General features: G+C 29.2%; 1 protein-coding gene across 9 annotated transcripts in view; it reads left to right on the forward strand.

Annotated features, from left to right (window-relative positions):
* Positions 1 to 14,921, forward strand: part of LOC142324667 (polynucleotide 5'-hydroxyl-kinase NOL9-like) — an 81,405-nt gene that overhangs the window by 9,266 nt on the left and 57,218 nt on the right. For 7 of the 9 annotated variants that reach the window (XR_012756350.1, XR_012756349.1, XM_075365543.1 and 4 more), the window contains exon 1: positions 12,037 to 12,150. The exons of the other annotated variants lie outside the window; for them this stretch is intronic. The gene's annotated coding sequence lies outside the window, so the exon portion shown is untranslated. Of the gene's footprint in view, positions 1 to 12,036; positions 12,151 to 14,921 lie in introns of those variants that run through there. 9 annotated transcript variants of the gene reach the window in all.

The following is a 14,921-nucleotide window of genomic DNA, read 5'->3' on the forward strand; positions in this document are numbered from 1 at the left end:
ATTCTGGACCTGCTTATTATTGCCAAGCTTAATGAGACAAAAACTCTTCGAAAGGACGATACAAAAAAAAATCTGATTGTGTGAGATTGAGACTGTAACATGGATGTGGCAACACTTCCCGACCTGACTTTTGAATAGCTTATGACTCTTGTGCAGTGTGGGGGCACATGTCCTTATTGGGGGATTTCATTTTATTTTCTAGCCTCTGACAATAGTACTTGCTGTACGTACATTTTTCTTCCAAATAATAGGAATAGATGGTATCTTTTAGTCCCAAAACATTGTTAGGATCACTTTACCGGTTAATGTCTAGGTAATGAATTTTTCCTGGTGGGTATGATGTTTGAATTTTAGATCAAAATGATGAATCCAAGTTATGCGATTTAATAAAGCATTACCATCCATTAAAAATCATTGTTTAAGTTTCATACATATTTGAATTCAAGTTGACTGTTTCACAGCACCCATCTTGAATATATTTTGCAGTATTTCAGCTTATTATGGATGATGGAATAGACTGATACTTGTAATACAAATTTCAGTAATTTCCCAAATTTTTATGCATCTGTCTGTGACAAAGACCATTAACGCAATTTTGCAAAGCGTCAATAGAAACTTCCATCAGTCTTCTACTATGATGAAAATTGATTACAGTTGTTCTGCCCGATCCGCTTTGAAAAATTTGCATTATTAATACACTAAATACCACAGCTGCTAGTGAATTTTGGTTGGTTTAATTTAGAGATTACAGATTACATTACAGATTTTGAATGGTGCCAGCGTTTTGAAATAAACAAAAGAGTTGTAATGAAGGAAATTGTTTTTGGACAGTTGATATTTTCTATGTCAGGGGTATTGGACTTGAACATCAGATAGTTTAAGTTTATTCTATTAAACAGTTTTTCCTCTGTTGCCATTTTCCTCTTTAGTGATTGACTGATCCTTCTAATTAAAATAACCTGTAATTAGCTGTCAGTTGCTTAGAATCTCTGTCTTATTTTGAAAAAAGAAATATGTTCCTAAAAAAGTACTTTTTTTCATATGCAGAATTTAATATTTAATAAAATTCATATGCAGAATTTAATATTTAATAAAATAATTCTTTTCTGTGTCTAAATATCTGCTGCTTTAAGATCTATATTAGGGTTCAAGATAAATAACTGTTTTAAATATAGATTAGAATACACTGTCACAATTTTTTAAATAAAGTTAATGAATAGACCAAGCGGTTTTTAGGTCATTGTAATGTCAAGTTAGAATTTAATAAACAGGATTGCAGTGTGGATAGCCATACAGAAACATTCCTGAAACTAATAATTAATATATATGCATTGAATATTATTTATGCATAATTGAATTGTAACATTTTAATTTTTTGATTAATGATTTAATTGAATATTAGTTAATGACAGTATTTATTTCTCTTTTTTTTAAACTTAGGAAAATAAATCTGATTTTATCGATCGCATTGATAGCTTTTTTTAATTTTTGCATATTTATTTCTATTAGCTTGATATATTTATTTTTAAATCATGCATGTTTATGCATTGTCTGTTTTTTTTAATTTTTTGCTTTCAATTTGCATTTTAACAAAAAATATACGAAAATTTTCTTAGAACAACTAGTCATGCATCAAAAATCTTAACTAGAATTCTATACAGAAGAATTGAGAGGAAAGTGGAGAAAGAGAAGACCAAATTGGTCTTCTCTTTAAATGTCAGGAAATGATTGTTGAAAGTGTATGTTTGGAATGTCGCTTTATATGAAAGTGAAACTTGGTCGATCGGAGTATTTGAGAAGAAAAGATTAGAAGCTTTTGAAATGCGGTGCTAAAGGATAATGTTAAAAATCAGATGGGTGGATAAAGTAACAAATGATGAGGTGTTGCGGCAAATACATGAAGAAAGAAGCATTTGAAATAATATAGCTAAAAGAAGAGATAGGCCTATAGGCCACATATTAAGGCATCCTGGAATAGTCGCTTTAAGGAAAAATTGTGTAGGCAGGCAACGTTTCGAATATGTAAAACAAATTGTTAGGGATGTGGGATGTAGGGGGTATACCGAAATGAAACAACTAACACTAGATAGGGAATCTTGGAGAGCTGCATCAAACCAGTCAAATGACTGAAGACAAAAAAAAAACAAAACAAAATAACATCCTATGGTCCTTGCATAAAGAGGACCTCCATTGACTACTCTCTTTAATGTTAAATTGCAAAGCTCAGTGAACATTACCGAGGCTGATTATGTCTTCAGTATTTCTCAAGAAAATCTATCTCCATCAAGACTGTAGAGAAACCATTTATATAAATACAGCTGTGTAACGTTGGAAGACATTTTTAAAAGAATAATAATAATTAAATTAAAGAATAATAATAATAATTAAATTAAAGAATAATAATAATAATTAAATTAAAGAATAATAATAATAATTAAATTATTATGAACCAAAAAAAGAACATTAAGACAACAAATTTGGAACTGAAGGATATGCTTTTTGAAACAAAGTAGTAGTAATGAATATATGAAGAAATGTTTGTGTGGGAAATTGGTCTGCAAGATTAAAAGATAAATGGTAGATCCGTAACAATCCCTAAAAACAAGCTGGATTCAATAAAAACACTATTTACATTAGTGAAATTTAATAAAAAAAGCATCAATGAAGATCTAAGAAAAAGAAGACATGTTAAAATAAATTTCTCAATTCACCACATGAATGTCATGTAAAATACCTGTATACTTAATCTATGTTCTGGGAAGAGTATTGTTTATGAAATGGTAAGAAAGACTAAGAAAACGACACAGACATTTGAGAATCAGAATTGTAAAGTCTGGGTTGTAAGATTAAAGGATCTTCTGTGATTATTTTAAGAAATACATAAGATGTTGAACGCTTAAACCAAATGCAGTTAAAATTGTACACATATTTATCTAAATCTTTTCTTTACACTATTAAATAAACCCGTTATTTTATTATTTCATCAAAATATATGAAGCATTAAGGAAAAATTTTGATTTCTTTATAAGAAACAAAACTGTTTATAATAGTTAGCACTGTTTACCTATTTTATTTATAATAAGGATAATTTACGTAAAATTAAATTGTTGTTAACAATCTGAATTTAGAAAAAAGAGTTGTTTTATCCACAACTTTCAAAAATCCTGATCAGGCTTGGCATTTTTTCACACAGTACAGAATTCATTTCTTATCTTAAAATAGAAAAAGAGGGTTGGGTAACTGCAATTGGGCTTAGCTGTAGTCAGTACTCAAGGTAGAGGAATTATATTCATTTGTAAATTGAGATATCACAAGCTTAACAACCAGGTTAGATTTATATGTGCTAGTAGAATCTTAATGAATAAGCATACTGTAATAAGTTAAAATCTGATATTTTTGAACTAAAAGTATTTCAGTTAAGTGATTACAGATAATTTATTTTTATTGAAGAAATTAGTAAAAGTAATTTATTTAATTTTGGTAGATCTGATTGTGTTTTGATAGCAGGAAATATGAATTGTAATTTATAGAAGTTATATGATGTAGATAAACATATTTTTTTTAATACTGAACAAGGATATCTAAAACTTATATAAAGCAATTGACTGTGAAGTCAAAATAGCACATTGATCAAGTTCAAAAAATGTTGTTTGTGTCCATTTGCACACAACTGATTGTGGTTTTTACTTATATTAATTACATATTATGTACACCGATTTGTTTTGCAAAATTTCAATCGGCAATAGAAGAAAAAATAATCAGATTAAAATAAATTACATACATTTAAAAAATAATTTTTATACCTGATTGGAATGAATTTTCTTTATTAAAGATGTTGTACAGTTTCAATATTCCATTACTGTAAAAATAATTAAATATTTAATTGTATTGAGGTAACCGAGAAAGAACGGAACTAGTTATTTTAAACTCGTAGGAAAGTTTTTTGTTGATAAAGAACGAATTAAAATTTTTTACCGCATTTACTGGATATTTTTTGAAAACAAAATACGTGTATATTCAGGTTATGTAAGTCGTTTACGTTCACTGAAATATAGAAATACTGGAATGGGCTATAGCGTTAGAAATCCGTGCCAACAAAGACAGCTGATTTAGAGGTATACCTCTTTGTTAACAGTCCGTTCAAAAAGTTTGTGACGATCTCTCGTTTTTATAAAAACATTTATGATACAATGATTAACTCAACATTTATTTAATATTCATAAACATTGAAATTTTTCTATTAATTAAATAGAATTATGAGATTTTATCACTTAATATCAACTACAATTAAGTTTTATGGAATCACTTTCTGAAAGGACGGTACGTTAGGTACAATGCTGCATTGCGCGACACGATGAAAACTATACCTCTAAATCTATTTGTCTAACGTTCGTTTTCCGCTTACGTTGGGCATAGACAGTGTCCATTCCAGTATTCTATATTTCAGTGTTTACTTTGCGTTTAAAGTTTGGTGTGTTTATGAGACTATTATGTTATGTAAAAGTTTCATTTATTAGTTTATTTTATTGTATTAGTTGTGTGCGTTTTTTTTAAAATGGTGATATTTATAATACAGTAATTACAAAACCGATTTGTGATATGTTATTGGTCATAAATTCATCCAATCATTCTGATTTGGAAAATAGGTATTAATATTTTTGCTTAGGAACTGTTTTTAATACTATCATTACAATGCATTAGATCTAATCCAACATTACTACTAATAGAAATACACATATATAATATCAAACTGGCCTACCTGAAAAGTAATTTATATTAGCCATAAATTTGTTATACTAATTATTGGTTTCTGTTATGAAACTTTTTTAACCAAAAATTGACATATTCCTATTTACGTTACCCATTTGTTTATTTATATATATAATTTATTTTTTGGTCATAATGTATCAGTCATATTGGTCACAGAATACTTTACTACCACAGAAATTAGAAAGTTTTTAAAAAACAAATTATTTCATGTTTTAGTGGAATGCACATTGTTTCATTAGTAGTGAGATTAAATACAGTATATTGCAAAACTCCTCCGTATTCTAAGATGTTATAAAACATGCTTTATCATCATAAAATTGTTCTGCTTGATGATCTTGTGTTTCTTAATATAATTTAAAACTCTTGCCGATCGCTTCCTTGCTCCCTTTTCTGATTCTTCTCTTGTATATATTCTCCATGTACCTTCAATAGTTCTGTGTAATGCAGTTTTCTATGTTCTAAAGAAGTTGTTCCCTCTCATTTTACTGTTTTGTTTGATTCCTGCTGCCTAACTTATATCTTAATTACCTTCTTTCTCATCATATTTGCTTCCTTATTGCACTCTTCCGTAACAAAAATCCTGGTTCCCTCCAATTTATTTGTGTTCCAGAGAATTTTCATTTTTTTGTATAATCTTGAAAATAACATTACAGTTTGCCTTATCAAAATAATCACCCTATATTTTTTATATAATTTAAATTATCCACAGACACTTGAACTGGCATTTTACCATTTAATACTGCTGAATAATATCATGTAGAATTTTTTTTGCCTTAATTTTCAGTTTTTTCAATTTCATAGAGGATCAAATTTTTCTGTTTCAGTAATCTCTAGTGATTTTTTTTTTGCTCCGCTAGAACGGCTTTTAATTCCTTCAATTCCCTGATACTTATATTTTGCTCATCTAGACTTGACAGCATTTTTATATTACTGATTTACTTTTGAACTCTTTGTCTACATATTTTTTTTGTATTTGGTTTTAAAATCTTTAAACATTCTTTCCAATACTTTAATATCAACAGAAGAGTGAAAAATAAGAAAAATAAATAACAAAATTATCTCTTAATATTATGAAAAATCAGTTGGAAACATTATTGTACGATTATAGACGATAAAGGCAAAAGATTATTCCCTGAAAACTAGGAGATTATAAAAATTTTGTAACTGAACCTGGAAAATTAAATTCAGTTTTTTGCACAGTGGACAAAATAGTAAAAATATTTTCATTCTCAACCCCTACAACATTATGTCACAATACATTATCCCCTCAATTGAACTGTCAGCAGTGAAACTTCTTCTACCTTGTAGACTGAGTTAATGGTTTCTAAATTTTGATGAATAAGATGATTATTTCATAGTGTTAATAAACCATGTAAATTTTTCTTATAGAGTATTTTAGTAAATGAATACTTATAAATTATCTAACTAATTCTAGATTGTTAGGATTTTAAACAACTTCAAATTGGCCTTGTGTGTATGTAGGACTCAATTCAAGAAATGACTATTTAGTGGTTTTTCTATATATTTTTAAAGTAAATAGCTTTTATATTTTTATATAGTAAATTGCTTAAAGTTATAGGTACTGAATGAGTGTCTTTATTTACTGATCAAACTAGCCTTTTATTGTTTTGGGTTTTAAATTGTGTACCCTGTTTAGATGTAAAATTTTTATTTAGCTATGTATTGTATGTCTATCTATTTCAAAATGCTATTTTTTGGTACTTCCTTAATTGTTTTCTGAATATCACTCATGTTGGATTCCGAATAACAACACATTTTGGCTTAGCAATCCAGAGATGTAAAACTGTACGTACACTTGCTATAGGTATAAGGGATAGCTGTATTTTGATCCCAAATCAAGAAAGCTACACCAAATATCTAGAGATTTTCAGAATACTGTTTGAATCAAAATTGTGAAAATTTATCTGTAATAACTTACCAAAAAAATATATAAATTTTTAATATCTTTAAATAATGTCAACAAGAAGAAAACAAAAGTAATGAAATGTAGTAGAAATAACAAAGATGGACCACTGAATGTGAAAATAGGAGGAGAAAAGATCATGGAGGTAGAAGAATTTTGTTATTTGGGAAGTAGAATTACTAAAGATGGACGAACCAGGGGCGATATAAAATGCCGAATAGCACAAGCTAAACGAGCCTTCAGTAAGAAATATAAGTTGTTTACATCAAAAATTAATTTAAACGTCAGGAAAAGATTTTTGAAAGTGTATGTTTGGAGTGTCGCTTTATATGGAAGTGAAACTTGGACAATCGGAGTATCTGAGAAGAAAAGGTTAGAAGCTTTTGAAATGTGGTGCTATAGGAGAATGTTAAAAATCAGATGGGTGGATAAAGTGACAAATGAGGAGGTATTGCGGCAAATAGATGAAGAAAGAAGCATTTGGAAAAACATAGTTAAAAGAAGAGACAGACTTATAGGCCACATACTAAGGCATCCTGGAATAGTCGCTTTAATATTGGAAGGACAGGTAGAAGTAAAAAATTGTGTAGGCAGGCCACGTTTGGAATACGTAAAACAAATTTTTAGGGATGTAGAGGGTATACTGAAATGAAACGACTAGCACTAGATAGGGAATCTTGGAGAGCTGCATCAAACCAGTCAAATGACTGAAGACAAAAAAAAAAAAAGATCTTGTTACAAATTTTATGAATAAGTTAAACAAAAAAATAACCTTTTTATTATCTCTGTGTTGTTTGGTTTACTTTCTTTAGTTATTTATATTACTTTCTTAACATTGTAAATTACATCATTTATTGATACTTGCAAATTTATCCCCTAATAAATAAAATTGAAAGAGAATGCCTTTCTTTAAATTGGATTAGACTTAATTTTTCAGGATTTATTATGGTAAATTTGAAAACATTTGATGTTTAAATTTTGCAATCTGAAATAACTAATTGAAATAATTTATCCATTCTAACCTGTAAATAAATGATTATATTTGCTAGTGGAGAAATGCTGTCAGCTGTTAGTTTATCGACAGGGGTTTTCTCAGAAATCTATACATGTAAGAGGATAAGTCACCAGGATAAGACACAGAGGATAAGTACCATTTGTTAACTGTAAAAAAATTAAGAAAAAAAATCTACTTTTGTGGTTTGTATTTGTTTAAACACACAGTGTCTGAAACTATTTCTCTGTGTAATTTAGATTTAAGGATTAATTATATCTATTTATTTGGCTTTAAATTCTATTGTTATTATCCTCTATAAATTTGTTTAACCGATTGTTGACTGGAAGCAGTTAACTTCTAAAATATTTTCTACCTTTGAACTCATAGGCTTAGGAAATAAGTGAAAATTACTTGGAGCAAGGACCAAACTATGAGATGGGTGAATGAGAACTTCTTGTCCAAAACTACTGAAAAAAGCTTGAGTTGTAGCTGCAGTACAAAACTAGACTTGTTGTGAACAATAATGCTTCAAGAAATACTAATCAGGGTTTATTGTAGTACCATTTGTTATGAAAACTCTACTAAAAGAATGCCCTTTCAATCCCAACAAATTTCCGTCATGAGATTTTGTGACATAAAAGAATGTGCTTGGATTGTTGTGCTTTTAAGAGTTGGGATGATTTCATTCAAGTGACCGTTTCTTACTTTGGAATGTAATGAGGCACCTAGATCTTACTACCAAAAACAGTCTGATCATGAAAATCACTAAACATAATCTACATGATTCTTTTTGAAAAAGCACACTGACAATATTACCTGATTTTGTGTCGGTCAGACAATTGGTGGGAAATGTATTGTGTACAAATTTTGTCGTAGTCCAAGTTTTTCAATGCAATTTCATTGAGGTACTGGCATGACTAGGAAGAAAATGTGCTACTCGCTAAATGTTTTGTATCTAGTTTCCAATATTTTATTAACTTGATTCAAACCTTCAATGATAATTCTTGAGCATCAGTTTATAAATTACAAATTTATATCACCTTTCCATATTCTGTTTACTCTTTATTTCAGTATAAATCTGCTTTTATTGATGATAAATATTGATCGTTTTCACTTTTTGACCATTAAAAGATTGAATAGCACTCCGTTCTTTACACAGGGTTCCCGTGCATTCTGAAACTTGGAATTTAGAAGTCGTTTTTCAGTACTGAAAATGTTCTGGAATTCTGTATTTTTGCTTATTTTCCCAGGAATATTTATTTGTGCCCTGGAGATATTGTAAAATTTGACTTTTTCTAAAGTTACAGTATTTTAACTAAGTTTGTTTTTAGTGAAATTTTTACTGTAAATAAAGGTAACAAAATGGGTGGTTGAATAGATGTAAGGTATACTGTATCCACTAAAAGTCTAAGAAAGAAAACAATTGATTCCACGTGTAATTTTCATCATTTCATAATGTTCTTGTTTAGTTTACACTGTGATGTTTGAGAAATATTGAAAAAACTTCTGTCAAATTGTATTATAATATTATGATACTATTTCAATTGATTTTCACTGTTATTATTTTTATGACATATTATAGGTTTCTGTGGTGAATTCATGTCGGAAATATCATATGTTTTCAGGAGTATAAGGCTTTATTGTGAATGCTTGAATCACTTTGGTTTGCACGATGTAGAAATAATATGTGAATTGATAAACACCCCCTACTTATTCTACCAGGATGAGCATAGTCTCTTAGGTATTTAACTTTGTTCTTTATTAAAATGAAATTTACATGCAACTCTCTCCCGAAGTAGTTTAAATATTATAAACTGTGCCTCCATAGGTTCCTGCATATGTGATTTGAGTTGCAGTTTTTCACGTGACTTCATGCATCTATTCAAATACAAGGGATTTTGAACGCTAAGTTAACCGTAATATTTGGGTAAATGGAGAAAGATTTTATTTAAATAAAGTTTTGAAAAAAATCCATTCAATTAGTTTTCATGAATCATTTTTGATAAAAATTTATCTATTTTGCGTTGATGGCTTGCAAATTTTTAAAGCAAGTTTTTTATTACACTGTACATAATCAATTCAAATATCTATAATACAGTATTACAGCAATTTAAATTGTTTCTTGAAGGAAATGTTGGAATGCCCAATTAATTTCAATGAATTTCAGAGGGATAAATTAAGGCTGGATGCTTTTTTTGGTAATTAATTTTTAAAGAGTATAGTGATATTTGGAATATGGTACAACTTATCTTAATGTTTTCTTATGGACAAGCAACTGTAGAATGAAGCTATTCAGATTTAAAACGATGATTGTGGCAAATCTGAAGGAAGAAAGTTTAATTCCATCGAGTATCATTTATGATGCATTCAGAGAAAGAAATTGTGATTATGTTTTAAGTAAAAAACTAGCCCATACATACTGGGTGTGTAAGGTTCACCACCTACTGCAGTGGGCCCACTAAAAACCCACTCCCTCATGCAACGTGGTGCTGGAACTGACGTAAAGGCTCAACCTTAGCACCACATGTGTCACAGGTACACCTCACATTCATACAAATATTTACACACCACATTCACATGATATTTACGACAATATATACTATACAAGTAGATTCTTAACCCCACACAGCTATGCTGGTCTTAGATGGCAGGAATGCATTTCATGGGAGCCATTGCTGATGGCAATGTCGAGGTACCTCTGCCACCTGCCCCCAATGACTGGTGCCCAGCACTACCCTCAACTGACATCCATGCTGCCCTCCTCATGTTCTTCCTTTAGTAGTTTCTGGTGGAGCACTCCACCTGAAACCACTGTGAACACATGGTCCAACCCTCACCAGACAAGAGCATCAACTGCATGACCCCCCCAGCGAGTCCAAACCATCACATGGCAATTCTTCCTTCCACCTGGGTCACATGAAAAAGATGTGCTCCATTGTGTTAGTTTCTTCACAATACTGACATTGATCTGTACACCTCCTTCCAATCCTGCAGATGTAGACCCCAAATGACCCATGGTCTATTGACCAATACAGCTACCTCTGGGATCAAAATATAGCTCTAATGTCCTTTTGAATTCTTCCACCTCCTGCTATTCAATAAACATGCGGCTCTTTGCCTTCTGTGGTCCTGTCCCTTTTTTCCTTGGCGATGAGGTCCAATGGTGGCATTCCCCCCACCGACACTAGTGAAGCATCCAAGGAGACTGTTCTATATAGTTGGGTCACGCAGATTGCCAACTTCCTATACATGCTGTTCAGCCTGAAGGGCTCCCACCTTACTGCCATCACATACAATATTGTATGTGATAGCAGTGGTGTCGGCTATATAGCCAACACCACCGTAGATTCTAATATCCTGCATTTGGATGCCCTGGGACCTCTGACATTGGCCATTAGCCACATCAGTGTTGAGGACATTCCCTCTGTCTTTGTGGCCACCTAAAATAGATCTATCATCGTTTTTGTTAGCTTATTTTAAAAATCTTTGGAATCATTAGATAAAGATTCCTCAACTTTAACAGTATAATTAAAAAATAAATCTTATGACTAAGAGTATTACAAATATTTTGTTCTTAAGTAATTCTTAATAATAAGATAGATGTATGTTGTTTTTGAAACTTATTGAAGTTTTTCTAATTAATAATTGTGTGAATTCTCAGTAGAGAACTGCTTCAACAATTACATTTTTTATAAATATTTTTGGTACATGATTATCAACAACATTGTTAATATGTAGTAGCAATTCTCAAAAAAAATTCTATATTAGTAATTAATATCAAATCCCAGTCAGCCATGGCACTTTTCATTTGCTACAAAATTCAATTTCCATGTTTCACGCACAAACTTCAATATTATGTGGCATTATAAAAAATAAATATTATTTACAATCAAACTCCTATTTAGTAAATGTTGAATGTTATAAAAATATCTGGTATGAATTAATTAGCTATAAGATTAGAATTCAAAATCTTAGGCAATATTATCTCTAAGGTAAATGATATTTACCATGATAAAAAATTTTACTGTATGCAATATTAACATAATCTCAGTAAGATTAAAAAAAAACAAACTCATGAGAATTACCACAAGAGTTTTAACAGATTATTTGATTGTAAAAGATTGCAATTTGTAGAAAAATCTATAAGATGAGTTGCAACATTTTTTGATAATATTTAGCAAAACCTGGCGTATTAAAGTCACCTAATAATAATAGTAATAATTTAACTGTGGCTGTCCTATATGTGTATGCTAAGCGAATTACAGGAACAATTTATTTTTATTTAATAAATTATACAAAAAAAAAATCTTTATTTTGTTACATTCATTTTTTTGTTTTTATATTACAGCAAGTAGATTTATTACAGCTGGAAGAGGAACTACTTAATATCGATAAAGATCGTTTAGCAATTGAAGAGACCAACTTGATTAAATTAGAAAATTTAGAAGTTGAAAATGAAGTGGTAAGGATATTAGATTCTGCATACAGTGAAACACCAATCGTCCAGATGAACCTTTACAAGGCCAAATCTGGATAATTATGTAGAAATTTACTTACTATAAGTTTTACAAACATAACCACATATTTTCATGAATCAGATTCAAATTGCTAGTTTTTTCTTATTCTGGATATAGAATCTAGAAAATATAGATAATTTTTATGAGCTTGTATTTAAAAAAAATTGTAGTGATCTATATCCATGTATATTGCATTCCTCATTTCATCTTTTGTGATGCAACTAATTTTTAATTACTCTAGATGATTTGGCTCATCTTATAAATTTTGCAGTGTAGTATATCAGTAATCTTAACTTATGTGAATGAATTTTTCTAGTAGAAAATGTAAACATCTTTGGGAAACATTTATAGGTAAATCTACTTTTTTTAATTGTTGGGTGAAAAATTAACCATAAATAAGATCTGAAATTGTTATCTTATTATGGAAGATATTCCACCCAGCTTATCAGTGTATATCAGTTTTAGTACAAAGTTATTTGTTGATATAATTCAAATAGATTCTAATCATATAAAGCAAACTTCTCAAAATGCATTTGGAAAGTAGAATAACTTTATTCATCCAGTTACTCAAATATTTTAGGATTTAAAAAGATCATTAGTTTTAGAAAGAAAGCAAGTATTTCATTTTTTTCTGAGATTTATTACAGTATGGAATTAAGTGTAGCGATTTCTAAAATGAATTATTGATGCACTGTCTTATTATTTACATGAATCAATAAAGTTACAAATAAGAGAAACAAGTTTATTTTATATACTATACTCAAAACTGGTAAAAACAAATATCCTGCACAAGCTATCTGGTGCTACATGAGAAGCCATTTAAAAACATCAGACCTGTCTTTTTTGTTCTCTGCCGAATATTGTTTATCTGTTTGACTAAACAACGCCACACTGAGAAAATTGGTACCATTTTGAATCATTCAATGAGTATTATTGCTAGAGTAAAAGACCTACCTTTACTTTTCTGTTCTTGAGCTACAGAAAACCTTTCAAAAGAAGATCTAACCACTTTCCATGAAAATTAAAAAAAATCTCAGGATGATAATCCTCTCATTCATACAGATATCAGTCATGATCACCAAAGATTTATGATCAAAATTTGTCTTTCAATCGTTGAGTTGTGTTATAGTTGTACAAAATTTGAATCGGTCAAGGGAACTGCAGATATACCCATTATAATTAGAAGAAGAGGAAACTGAAACTGTTATTGCAGGAGAAAAAAATGATTTTTTAGCATCTGCTAAGATCTGAGAAATTGAAGGAACAACAATTACTGTAACCAAGTTTTTAACAAGAAAAAAACAATTACATATAGATATATTTCAATTTTACTTTTTTTAAACGATCTTTAATTTGTTGTACTAAAAAACAAATAATAAAAAATAATACTTAAAACAAAAAATAATAATTGTGCTAACACAAAAACTAAAATTTGACTTGTGTTTTTTGTTATGCAAAATTAAAGAATAGTTATTTAATTATACAGTATGTGTATACTGAACAACATATTAATAGTAATATTCTATTGTGAATGATTTTGTTTCTAACAGTATTGTCAACTGTATTTTCCTGTTAATTTTTCTGAGCATAATAGCAAACCTATGTAGTATAATAGTTGTCACTAAATGACTACAATGTAGTAGAAGCTACAGTAATGAGTTTTTCACAACAGTCATAATTTATTTGACAGTCAACAAACTACATTTTTCAAAATTATGAAACAAGCTAAAGGGGAAAAATAGCTCTCGGTATTGAAACATATGATTTCAAAGTATTTCTGATATTAAAAAATATTGACAATGGATTTTTACAATAAAGTTTTCAATTTTAGATCATCTTTTGGCTGGTTAAGGATAAAAGACAAAAATGTTTTTACTCATCAAAAAATACACTCATAATAGAATTTTTTAATAAATAATTGATAATACATTAGTAAATATTTTCTGGCTTTAAATTGCATAAAATTTTTTTTACCATCTCTTAAATAGCCTACCCTTTCATACTTATATTGTTATCTTTGAGATCACAGATAGGAAGAGCTTGCCGATCTTAAATGAAAATGAGAAGAAATTGTATACTAAATCTTTAAAGAAAAGGTGCATTAATTCATCTAAAGTTGCATTGATTCATCTATAAATAAAAACATTAATAATAAAAGTTTTAAAAATAAAAAACTCAGTTTTATTTTTAAAATAAAAAATTAAATATAAACTAAAAAATGTTTAAAAGCTTGCAAAAGTGTTATGTAAGATCTAACCTAGATGACCATTTCAGTTTTTAAACATTTATCAATAATAGATAATGAGGAATTAGTATATAAAAAAGTTAATGCCTAATAAAAATAAAAGAAAGATAATGATAAAATAATAATTAAAAACAAATAAACAACACTTATAAATCAAAAGAGAACCTCTACTGGTATTTAAAATACGTATATTTTATAATGGTGGTGATGTAAAAATTTCCAAGCATGTTACAGCAATTAAGTACAGAATCGAGCAATATGAAAATTGTACTCGTCTTTGTCATTATATATGAAACATGAATCAAAACATATAAGATTAAAATTAAATATATTGTATTAAAATTTCTGCAAATCGCAGACATAAGAATGCCTATATAGTTATAGATACCGGTTGGTTCTTAAATTTTCTGGTGAGATATAAATCTTAAATTCTTAGATATGAATGTTTAATGGAACTATTATAGGGATGCA

The sequence above is a fragment of the Lycorma delicatula genome, chromosome 5 (genome assembly GCF_047948215.1).
Source record: "Lycorma delicatula isolate Av1 chromosome 5, ASM4794821v1, whole genome shotgun sequence".
Lineage (NCBI taxonomy): Eukaryota > Metazoa > Arthropoda > Insecta > Hemiptera > Fulgoridae > Lycorma > Lycorma delicatula.